The 9,538-nt window shown below is 38.1% G+C and overlaps 33 pseudogenes; all 33 read left to right on the forward strand.

The window, feature by feature from the left end:
- The first annotated feature begins 111 nt into the window (after positions 1–111).
- On the forward strand, positions 112–230 carry LOC149701151 (5S ribosomal RNA; annotated as a pseudogene).
- A 139-nt stretch (positions 231–369) lies between these two features.
- On the forward strand, positions 370–488 carry LOC149701152 (5S ribosomal RNA; annotated as a pseudogene).
- Positions 489–625: 137 nt separating this feature from the next.
- Positions 626–744, forward strand: LOC149701153 (5S ribosomal RNA; annotated as a pseudogene).
- A 136-nt stretch (positions 745–880) lies between these two features.
- LOC149701154 (5S ribosomal RNA) lies at positions 881–983 on the forward strand (annotated as a pseudogene).
- A 122-nt stretch (positions 984–1,105) lies between these two features.
- Positions 1,106–1,208, forward strand: LOC149701155 (5S ribosomal RNA; annotated as a pseudogene).
- Positions 1,209–1,330: 122 nt separating this feature from the next.
- On the forward strand, positions 1,331–1,449 carry LOC149701156 (5S ribosomal RNA; annotated as a pseudogene).
- A 136-nt stretch (positions 1,450–1,585) lies between these two features.
- LOC149701157 (5S ribosomal RNA) lies at positions 1,586–1,704 on the forward strand (annotated as a pseudogene).
- Positions 1,705–2,066: 362 nt separating this feature from the next.
- On the forward strand, positions 2,067–2,169 carry LOC149701158 (5S ribosomal RNA; annotated as a pseudogene).
- Positions 2,170–2,291: 122 nt separating this feature from the next.
- LOC149701159 (5S ribosomal RNA) lies at positions 2,292–2,410 on the forward strand (annotated as a pseudogene).
- A 137-nt stretch (positions 2,411–2,547) lies between these two features.
- On the forward strand, positions 2,548–2,666 carry LOC149701160 (5S ribosomal RNA; annotated as a pseudogene).
- A 137-nt stretch (positions 2,667–2,803) lies between these two features.
- LOC149701161 (5S ribosomal RNA) lies at positions 2,804–2,906 on the forward strand (annotated as a pseudogene).
- A 122-nt stretch (positions 2,907–3,028) lies between these two features.
- Positions 3,029–3,131, forward strand: LOC149701162 (5S ribosomal RNA; annotated as a pseudogene).
- A 122-nt stretch (positions 3,132–3,253) lies between these two features.
- LOC149701163 (5S ribosomal RNA) lies at positions 3,254–3,372 on the forward strand (annotated as a pseudogene).
- Positions 3,373–3,510: 138 nt separating this feature from the next.
- On the forward strand, positions 3,511–3,629 carry LOC149701164 (5S ribosomal RNA; annotated as a pseudogene).
- Positions 3,630–3,766: 137 nt separating this feature from the next.
- Positions 3,767–3,885, forward strand: LOC149701165 (5S ribosomal RNA; annotated as a pseudogene).
- Positions 3,886–4,021: 136 nt separating this feature from the next.
- Positions 4,022–4,124, forward strand: LOC149701166 (5S ribosomal RNA; annotated as a pseudogene).
- A 122-nt stretch (positions 4,125–4,246) lies between these two features.
- On the forward strand, positions 4,247–4,349 carry LOC149701167 (5S ribosomal RNA; annotated as a pseudogene).
- Positions 4,350–4,471: 122 nt separating this feature from the next.
- On the forward strand, positions 4,472–4,590 carry LOC149701168 (5S ribosomal RNA; annotated as a pseudogene).
- Positions 4,591–4,726: 136 nt separating this feature from the next.
- Positions 4,727–4,845, forward strand: LOC149701169 (5S ribosomal RNA; annotated as a pseudogene).
- A 362-nt stretch (positions 4,846–5,207) lies between these two features.
- LOC149701170 (5S ribosomal RNA) lies at positions 5,208–5,310 on the forward strand (annotated as a pseudogene).
- Positions 5,311–5,432: 122 nt separating this feature from the next.
- On the forward strand, positions 5,433–5,551 carry LOC149701171 (5S ribosomal RNA; annotated as a pseudogene).
- Positions 5,552–5,687: 136 nt separating this feature from the next.
- LOC149701172 (5S ribosomal RNA) lies at positions 5,688–5,806 on the forward strand (annotated as a pseudogene).
- Positions 5,807–6,168: 362 nt separating this feature from the next.
- On the forward strand, positions 6,169–6,271 carry LOC149701173 (5S ribosomal RNA; annotated as a pseudogene).
- A 122-nt stretch (positions 6,272–6,393) lies between these two features.
- Positions 6,394–6,512, forward strand: LOC149701174 (5S ribosomal RNA; annotated as a pseudogene).
- Positions 6,513–6,650: 138 nt separating this feature from the next.
- On the forward strand, positions 6,651–6,769 carry LOC149701175 (5S ribosomal RNA; annotated as a pseudogene).
- Positions 6,770–6,905: 136 nt separating this feature from the next.
- On the forward strand, positions 6,906–7,024 carry LOC149701176 (5S ribosomal RNA; annotated as a pseudogene).
- A 133-nt stretch (positions 7,025–7,157) lies between these two features.
- LOC149701177 (5S ribosomal RNA) lies at positions 7,158–7,276 on the forward strand (annotated as a pseudogene).
- Positions 7,277–7,638: 362 nt separating this feature from the next.
- On the forward strand, positions 7,639–7,741 carry LOC149701178 (5S ribosomal RNA; annotated as a pseudogene).
- Positions 7,742–8,088: 347 nt separating this feature from the next.
- On the forward strand, positions 8,089–8,191 carry LOC149701179 (5S ribosomal RNA; annotated as a pseudogene).
- Positions 8,192–8,313: 122 nt separating this feature from the next.
- LOC149701180 (5S ribosomal RNA) lies at positions 8,314–8,432 on the forward strand (annotated as a pseudogene).
- Positions 8,433–8,570: 138 nt separating this feature from the next.
- LOC149701181 (5S ribosomal RNA) lies at positions 8,571–8,689 on the forward strand (annotated as a pseudogene).
- Positions 8,690–8,824: 135 nt separating this feature from the next.
- LOC149701182 (5S ribosomal RNA) lies at positions 8,825–8,943 on the forward strand (annotated as a pseudogene).
- A 362-nt stretch (positions 8,944–9,305) lies between these two features.
- Positions 9,306–9,408, forward strand: LOC149701183 (5S ribosomal RNA; annotated as a pseudogene).
- Positions 9,409–9,538: the final 130 nt, after the last annotated feature.

Below are 9,538 nucleotides of genomic sequence, written 5' to 3' on the forward strand. Positions count from 1 at the left end.
GTTTCCTCTTATAAATTCCACCAGATATGAAAAAAATAAACATATCTTCTTTTTGTTATTGTTTTATAAAGATGAAGGTTAATTAAATTCAAATTATTAACTAGCACTCTCGGCAACGGCCAAATCACGCTGAATACACCGTTTCTCGTCCGATCACCGAAGTTAAGCAGCGTCGAGCGCAGTCAGTACTTCGGAGGGAGACCACTTAGGAACACTGCGTGCCGTTAGCTTTTTCACTTTTTTTTTTTGTCTTTTAAATTCCAATAGATATGAAAAAAGCAAAGATATTTTCTTTTTGTTATTGTTTTAAAAAGATGAAGGTTAATTTGTCTCACTTTAATTAAATTCGAATTATTAACTATCGCTCTTGGCAACGGCCATTTCACGCTGAGAACCCCGGTTCTCGTCCGATCACCGAAGTTAAGCAGCGTCGAGCGCAGTCAGTATTTGGGAGGGAGACCACTTAGGAACACTGCGTGCCGTTGGCTTTTTCACTTTTTTTTCCTCTTTTAAATTCCAATAGATATGAAAATAGCAAACATATTTTCTTTTTGTTATTGTTTTAAAAAGATGAAGGTTAATTTGTCTCACTTTAATTAAATTCGAATTATTAACTAGCGCTCTTGGCAACGGCCATTTCACGCTGAGAACCCCGGTTCTCGTCCGATCACCGAAGTTAAGCAGCGTCGAGCGCAGTCAGTATTTGGGAGGGAGACCACTTAGGAACACTGCGTGCCGTTGGCTTTTTCACTTTTTTTTCCTCTTTTAAATTCCAATAGATATGAAAAAAGCAAACATATTTTCTTTTTGTTATTGTTTTAAAAAGATGAAGGTTAATTTGTCTCACTAATTTAAATTCGAAATATTAACTAGGACTCTCGGCAACGGCCAAATCACGCTGAAAACACCGGTTCTCGTCCGATCACCGAAGTTAAGCAGCGTCCAGCGCAGTCAGTACTTGGGAACACTGCGTGCCGTTGGCTTTTTCCTTTTTGTTTCCTCTTTTAAATTCCATCAGATATGAAAAAACCAAACATATCTTCTTTTTGTTATTGTTTTATAAATATGAAGGTTAATTAAATTCAAATTATTAACTAGCACTCTCGGCAACGGCCATATCACGCTGAAAACACCGGTTCTCGTCCGATCACCGAAGTTAAGCAGCGTCGAGCGCAGTCAGTACTTGGGAACAGTTCGTGCTGTTGGCTTTTTCCTTTTTGGTTCCTCTTATAAATTCCACCAGATATGAAAAAAATAAACATATCTTCTTCTTGTTATTGTTTTATAAAGATGAAGGTTAATTAAATTCAAATTATTAACTAGCACTCTCGGCAACGGCCATATAACGCTGAATACACCGTTTCTCGTCCGATCACCGAAGTTAAGCAGCGTCGAGCGCAGTCAGTACTTCGGAGGGAGACCACTTAGAAACACTGCGTGCCGTTAGCTTTTTCACTTTTTTTTGTCTTTTAAATTCCAATAGATATGAAAACAGCAAAGATATTTTCTTTTTTCTTATTGTTTTAAAAAGATGAAGGTTAATTTGTCTCACTTAATTAAATTCGAATTATTAACTAGCACTCTCGACAACGGCCATTTCACGCTGAGAACACCGGTTCTCGTCCGATCACCGAAGTTAAGCAGCGTCGAGCGCAGTCAGTATTTGGGAGGGAGACCACTTAGGAACACTGCGTGCCGTTGGATTTTTCACTTTTTTTTCCTCTTTTAAATTCCAATAGATATGAAAAAAGCAAACATATTTTCTTTTTGTTATTGTTTTAAAAAGATGAAGGTTCATTTTTCTCACTTGATTGAAATTCGAATTATTAACTAGCACTCTCGGCAACGGCCATGTCACGCTGAAAACACCGGTTCTCGTCCGATCACCGAAGTTAAGCAGCGTCGAACGCATACAGTACTTGGGAATACTGCGTGCTCTTGGCTTTTTCACTTTTATTTCCTCTTTTAAATTCCACCAGATATGAAAAAAGCAAATATATCTTCTTTTTGTTATTGTTTTATAAAGATGAAGGTTAATTAAATTCAAATTATTAACTAGCACTCTCGGCAACGGCCATATCACGCTGAAAACACCGGTTCTCGTCCGATCACCGAAGTTAAGCAGCGTCGAGCGCAGTCAGTACTTGGGAACACTGCGTGCCGTTGGCTTTTTCCTTTTTGTTTCCTCTTATAAATTCCACCAGATATGAAAAAAATAAACATATCTTCTTTTTGTTATTGTTTTATAAAGATGAAGGTTAATTAAATTCAAATTATTAACTAGCACTCTCGGCAACGGCCAAATCACGCTGAATACACCGTTTCTCGTCCGATCACCGAAGTTAAGCAGCGTCGAGCGCAGTCAGTACTTCGGAGGGAGACCACTTAGGAACACTGCGTGCCGTTAGCTTTTTCACTTTTTTTTTGTCTTTTAAATTCCAATAGATATGAAAAAAGCAAAGATATTTTCTTTTTGTTATTGTTTTAAAAAGATGAAGGTTAATTTGTCTCACTTTAATTAAATTCGAATTATTAACTAGCGCTCTCGGCAACGGCCATTTCACGCTGAGAACCCCGGTTCTCGTCCGATCACCGAAGTTAAGCAGCGTCGAGCGCAGTCAGTATTTGGGAGGGAGACCACTTAGGAACACTGCGTGCCGTTGGATTTTTCACTTTTTTTTCCTCTTTTAAATTCCAATAGATATGAAAAAAGCAAACATATTTTCTTTTTGTTATTGTTTTAAAAAGATGAAGGTTCATTTTTCTCACTTAATTGAAATTCGAATTATTAACTAGCACTCTCGGCAACGGCCATGTCACGCTGAAAACACCGGTTCTCGTCCGATCACCGAAGTTAAGCAGCGTCGAACGCATACAGTACTTGGGAATACTGCGTGCTGTTGGCTTTTTCACTTTTGTTTCCTCTTCTAAATTCCACCAGATATGAATAAAGCAAATATATCTTCTTTTTGTTATTGTTTTATAAAGATGAAGGTTAATTAAATTCAAATTATTAACTAGCACTCTCGGCAACGGCCATATCACGCTGAAAACACCGGTTCTCGTCCGATCACCGAAGTTAAGCAGCGTCGAGCGCAGTCAGTACTTGGGAACACTGCGTGCCGTTGGCTTTATCCTTTTTGTTTCCTCTTATAAATTCCACCAGATATGAAAAAAATAAACATATCTTCTTTTTGTTATTGTTTTATAAAGATGAAGGTTAATTAAATTCAAATTATTAACTAGCACTCTCGGCAACGGCCAAATCACGCTGAATACACCGTTTCTCGTCCGATCACCGAAGTTAAGCAGCGTCGAGCGCAGTCAGTACTTCGGAGGGAGACCACTTAGGAACACTGCGTGCCGTTAGCTTTTTCACTTTTTTTTTTGTCTTTTAAATTCCAATAGATATGAAAAAAGCAAAGATATTTTCTTTTTGTTATTGTTTTAAAAAGATGAAGGTTAATTTGTCTCACTTTAATTAAATTCGAATTATTAACTATCGCTCTTGGCAACGGCCATTTCACGCTGAGAACCCCGGTTCTCGTCCGATCACCGAAGTTAAGCAGCGTCGAGCGCAGTCAGTATTTGGGAGGGAGACCACTTAGGAACACTGCGTGCCGTTGGCTTTTTCACTTTTTTTTCCTCTTTTAAATTCCAATAGATATGAAAAAAGCAAACATATTTTCTTTTTGTTATTGTTTTAAAAAGATGAAGGTTAATTTGTCTCACTTTAATTAAATTCGAATTATTAACTAGCGCTCTTGGCAACGGCCATTTCACGCTGAGAACCCCGGTTCTCGTCCGATCACCGAAGTTAAGCAGCGTCGAGCGCAGTCAGTATTTGGGAGGGAGACCACTTAGGAACACTGCGTGCCGTTGGCTTTTTCACTTTTTTTTCCTCTTTTAAATTCCAATAGATATGAAAAAAGCAAACATATTTTCTTTTTGTTATTGTTTTAAAAAGATGAAGGTTAATTTGTCTCACTAATTTAAATTCGAAATATTAACTAGGACTCTCGGCAACGGCCAAATCACGCTGAAAACACCGGTTCTCGTCCGATCACCGAAGTTAAGCAGCGTCCAGCGCAGTCAGTACTTGGGAACACTGCGTGCCGTTGGCTTTTTCCTTTTTGTTTCCTCTTTTAAATTCCATCAGATATGAAAAAACCAAACATATCTTCTTTTTGTTATTGTTTTATAAATATGAAGGTTAATTAAATTCAAATTATTAACTAGCACTCTCGGCAACGGCCATATCACGCTGAAAACACCGGTTCTCGTCCGATCACCGAAGTTAAGCAGCGTCGAGCGCAGTCAGTACTTGGGAACAGTTCGTGCTGTTGGCTTTTTCCTTTTTGTTTCCTCTTATAAATTCCACCAGATATGAAAAAAATAAACATATCTTCTTCTTGTTATTGTTTTATAAAGATGAAGGTTAATTAAATTCAAATTATTAACTAGCACTCTCGGCAACGGCCATATAACGCTGAATACACCGTTTCTCGTCCGATCACCGAAGTTAAGCAGCGTCGAGCGCAGTCAGTACTTCGGAGGGAGACCACTTAGAAACACTGCGTGCCGTTAGCTTTTTCACTTTTTTTTGTCTTTTAAATTCCAATAGATATGAAAACAGCAAAGATATTTTCTTTTTTCTTATTGTTTTAAAAAGATGAAGGTTAATTTGTCTCACTTAATTAAATTCGAATTATTAACTAGCACTCTCGACAACGGCCATTTCACGCTGAGAACACCGGTTCTCGTCCGATCACCGAAGTTAAGCAGCGTCGAGCGCAGTCAGTATTTGGAAGGGAGACCACTTAGGAACACTGCGTGCCGTTGGATTTTTCACTTTTTTTTCCTCTTTTAAATTCCAATAGATATGAAAAAAGCAAACATATTTTCTTTTTGTTATTGTTTTAAAAAGATGAAGGTTCATTTTTCTCACTTGATTGAAATTCGAATTATTAACTAGCACTCTCGGCAACGGCCATGTCACGCTGAAAACACCGGTTCTCGTCCGATCACCGAAGTTAAGCAGCGTCGAACGCATACAGTACTTGGGAATACTGCGTGCTCTTGGCTTTTTCACTTTTATTTCCTCTTTTAAATTCCACCAGATATGAAAAAAGCAAATATATCTTCTTTTTGTTATTGTTTTATAAAGATGAAGGTTAATTAAATTCAAATTATTAACTAGCACTCTCGGCAACGGCCATATCACGCTGAAAACACCGGTTCTCGTCCGATCACCGAAGTTAAGCAGCGTCGAGCGCAGTCAGTACTTGGGAACACTGCGTGCCGTTGGCTTTTTCCTTTTTGTTTCCTCTTATAAATTCCACCAGATATGAAAAAAATAAACATATCTTCTTTTTGTTATTGTTTTATAAAGATGAAGGTTAATTAAATTCAAATTATTAACTAGCACTCTCGGCAACGGCCAAATCACGCTGAATACACCGTTTCTCGTCCGATCACCGAAGTTAAGCAGCGTCGAGCGCAGTCAGTACTTCGGAGGGAGACCACTTAGGAACACTGCGTGCCGTTAGCTTTTTCACTTTTTTTTGTCTTTTAAATTCCAATAGATATGAAAAAAGCAAAGATATTTTCTTTTTGTTATTGTTTTAAAAAGATGAAGGTTAATTTGTCTCACTTTAATTAAATTCGAATTATTAACTTGCGCTCTCGGCAACGGCCATTTCACGCTGAGAACCCCGGTTCTCGTCCGATCACCGAAGTTAAGCAGCGTCGAGCGCAGTCAGTATTTGGGAGGGAGACCACTTAGGAACACTGCGTGCCGTTGGATTTTTCACTTTTTTTTCCTCTTTTAAATTCCAATAGATATGAAAAAAGCAAACATATTTTCTTTTTGTTATTGTTTTAAAAAGATGAAGGTTCATTTTTCTCACTTAATTGAAATTCGAATTATTAACTAGCACTCTCGGCAACGGCCATGTCACGCTGAAAACACCGGTTCTCGTCCGATCACCGAAGTTAAGCAGCGTCGAACGCATACAGTACTTGGGAATACTGCGTGCTCTTGGCTTTTTCACTTTTATTTCCTCTTTTAAATTCCACCAGATATGAAAAAAGCAAATATATCTTCTTTTTGTTATTGTTTTATAAAGATGAAGGTTAATTAAATTCAAATTATTAACTAGCACTCTCGGCAACGGCCATATCACGCTGAAAACACCGGTTCTCGTCCGATCACCGAAGTTAAGCAGCGTCGAGCGCAGTCAGTACTTGGGAACACTGCGTGCCGTTGGCTTTTTCCTTTTTGTTTCCTCTTATAAATTCCACCAGATATGAAAAAAATAAACATATCTTCTTTTTGTTATTGTTTTATAAAGATGAAGGTTAATTAAATTCAAATTATTAACTAGCACTCTCGGCAACGGCCAAATCACGCTGAATACACCGTTTCTCGTCCGATCACCGAAGTTAAGCAGCGTCGAGCGCAGTCAGTACTTCGGAGGGAGACCACTTAGGAACACTGCGTGCCGTTAGCTTTTTCACTTTTTTTTTTGTCTTTTAAATTCCAATAGATATGAAAAAAGCAAAGATATTTTCTTTTTGTTATTGTTTTAAAAAGATGAAGGTTAATTTGTCTCACTTTAATTAAATTCGAATTATTAACTAGCGCTCTCGGCAACGGCCATTTCACGCTGAGAACCCCGGTTCTCGTCCGATCACCGAAGTTGAGCAGCGTCGAGCGCAGTCAGTATTTGGGAGGGAGACCACTTAGAAACACTGCGTGCCGTTGGCTTTTTCACTTTTTTTTCCTCTTTTAAATTCCAATAGATATGAAAAAAGCAAACATATTTTCTTTTTGTTATTGTTTTAAAAAGATGAAGGTTAATTTGTCTCACTAATTTAAATTCGAATTATTAACTAGGACTCTCGGCAACGGCCAAATCACGCTGAAAACACCGGTTCTCGTCCGATCACCGAAGTTAAGCAGCGTCGAGCGCAGTCAGTACTTCGGAGGGAGACCACTTAGAAACACTGCGTGCCGTTAGCTTTTTCACTTTTTTTGTCTTTTAAATTCCAATAGATATGAAAACAGCAAAGATATTTTCTTTTTGTATTGTTTTAAAAAGATGAAGGTTAATTTGTCTCACTTAATTAAATTCGAATTATTAACTAGCACTCTCGACAACGGCCATTTCACGCTGAGAACACCGGTTCTCGTCCGATCACCGAAGTTAAGCAGCGTCGAGCGCAGTCAGTATTTGGGAGGGAGACCACTTAGGAACACTGCGTGCCGTTGGATTTTTCACTTTTTTTTCCTCTTTTAAATTCCAATAGATATGAAAAAAGCAAACATATTTTCTTTTTGTTATTGTTTTAAAAAGATGAAGGTTCATTTTTCTCACTTAATTGAAATTCGAATTATTAACTAGCACTCTCGGCAACGGCCATGTCACGCTGAAAACACCGGTTCTCGTCCGATCACCGAAGTTAAGCAGCGTCGAACGCATACAGTACTTGGGAATACTGCGTGCTCTTGGCTTTTTCACTTTTATTTCCTCTTTTAAATTCCACCAGATATGAAAAAAGCAAATATATCTTCTTTTTGTTATTGTTTTATAAAGATGAAGGTTAATTAAATTCAAATTATTAACTAGCACTCTCGGCAACGGCCATATCACGCTGAAAACACCGGTTCTCGTCCGATCACCGAAGTTAAGCAGCGTCGAGCGCAGTCAGTACTTGGGAACACTGCGTGCCGTTGGCTTTTTCCTTTTTGTTTCCTCTTATAAATTCCACCAGATATGAAAAAAATAAACATATCTTCTTTTTGTTATTGTTTTATAAAGATGAAGGTTAATTAAATTCAAATTATTAACTAGCACTCTCGGCAACGGCCAAATCACGCTGAATACACCGTTTCTCGTCCGATCACCGAAGTTAAGCAGCGTCGAGCGCAGTCAGTACTTGGGAATACTGCGTGCTCTTGGCTTTTTCACTTTTATTTCCTCTTTTAAATTCCACCAGATATGAAAAAAGCAAATATATCTTCTTTTTGTTATTGTTTTATAAAGATGAAGGTTAATTAAATTCAAATTATTAACTAGCACTCTCGGCAACGGCCATATCACGCTGAAAACACCGGTTCTCGTCCGATCACCGAAGTTAAGCAGCGTCGAGCGCAGTCAGTACTTGGGAACACTGCGTGCCGTTGGCTTTTTCCTTTTTGTTTCCTCTTATAAATTCCACCAGATATGAAAAAAATAAACATATCTTCTTTTTGTTATTGTTTTATAAAGATGAAGGTTAATTAAATTCAAATTATTAACTAGCACTCTCGGCAACGGCCAAATCACGCTGAATACACCGTTTCTCGTCCGATCACCGAAGTTAAGCAGCGTCGAGCGCAGTCAGTACTTCGGAGGGAGACCACTTAGGAACACTGCGTGCCGTTAGCTTTTTCACTTTTTTTTTTGTCTTTTAAATTCCAATAGATATGAAAAAAGCAAAGATATTTTCTTTTTGTTATTGTTTTAAAAAGATGAAGGTTAATTTGTCTCACTTTAATTAAATTCGAATTATTAACTATCGCTCTCGGCAACGGCCATTTCACGCTGAGAACCCCGGTTCTCGTCCGATCACCGAAGTTAAGCAGCGTCGAGCGCAGTCAGTATTTGGGAGGGAGACCACTTAGGAACACTGCGTGCCGTTGGCTTTTTCACTTTTTTTCCTCTTTTAAATTCCAATAGATATGAAAAAAGCAAACATATTTTCTTTTTGTTATTGTTTTAAAAAGATGAAGGTTAATTTGTCTCACTAATTTAAATTCGAATTATTAACTAGGACTCTCGGCAACGGCCAAATCACGCTGAAAACACCGGTTCTCGTCCGATCACCGAAGTTAAGCAGCGTCGAGCGCAGTCAGTATTTGGGAGGGAGACCACTTAGGAACACTGCGTGCCGTTGGATTTTTCACTTTTTTTTCCTCTTTTAAATTCCAATAGATATGAAAAAAGCAAACATATTTTCTTTTTGTTATTGTTTTAAAAAGATGAAGGTTCATTTTTCTCACTTAATTGAAATTCGAATTATTAACTAGCACTCTCGGCAACGGCCATGTCACGCTGAAAACACCGGTTCTCGTCCGATCACCGAAGTTAAGCAGCGTCGAACGCATACAGTACTTGGGAATACTGCGTGCTCTTGGCTTTTTCACTTTTATTTCCTCTTTTAAATTCCACCAGATATGAAAAAAGCAAATATATCTTCTTTTTGTTATTGTTTTATAAAGATGAAGGTTAATTAAATTCAAATTATTAACTAGCACTCTCGGCAACGGCCATATCACGCTGAAAACACCGGTTCTCGTCCGATCACCGAAGTTAAGCAGCGTCGAGCGCAGTCAGTACTTGGGAACACTGCGTGCCGTTGGCTTTTTCCTTTTTGTTTCCTCTTATAAATTCCACCAGATATGAAAAAAATAAACATATCTTCTTTTTGTTATTGTTTTATAAAGATGAAGGTTAATTAAATTCAAATTATTAACTAGCACTCTCGGCAACGG

This window comes from Phalangium opilio, unplaced genomic scaffold, assembly GCF_054372755.1.
Source record: "Phalangium opilio isolate 3A_F unplaced genomic scaffold, DU_Popi_V2 ptg000019l_1, whole genome shotgun sequence".
NCBI classification, from domain to species: domain Eukaryota; kingdom Metazoa; phylum Arthropoda; class Arachnida; order Opiliones; family Phalangiidae; genus Phalangium; species Phalangium opilio.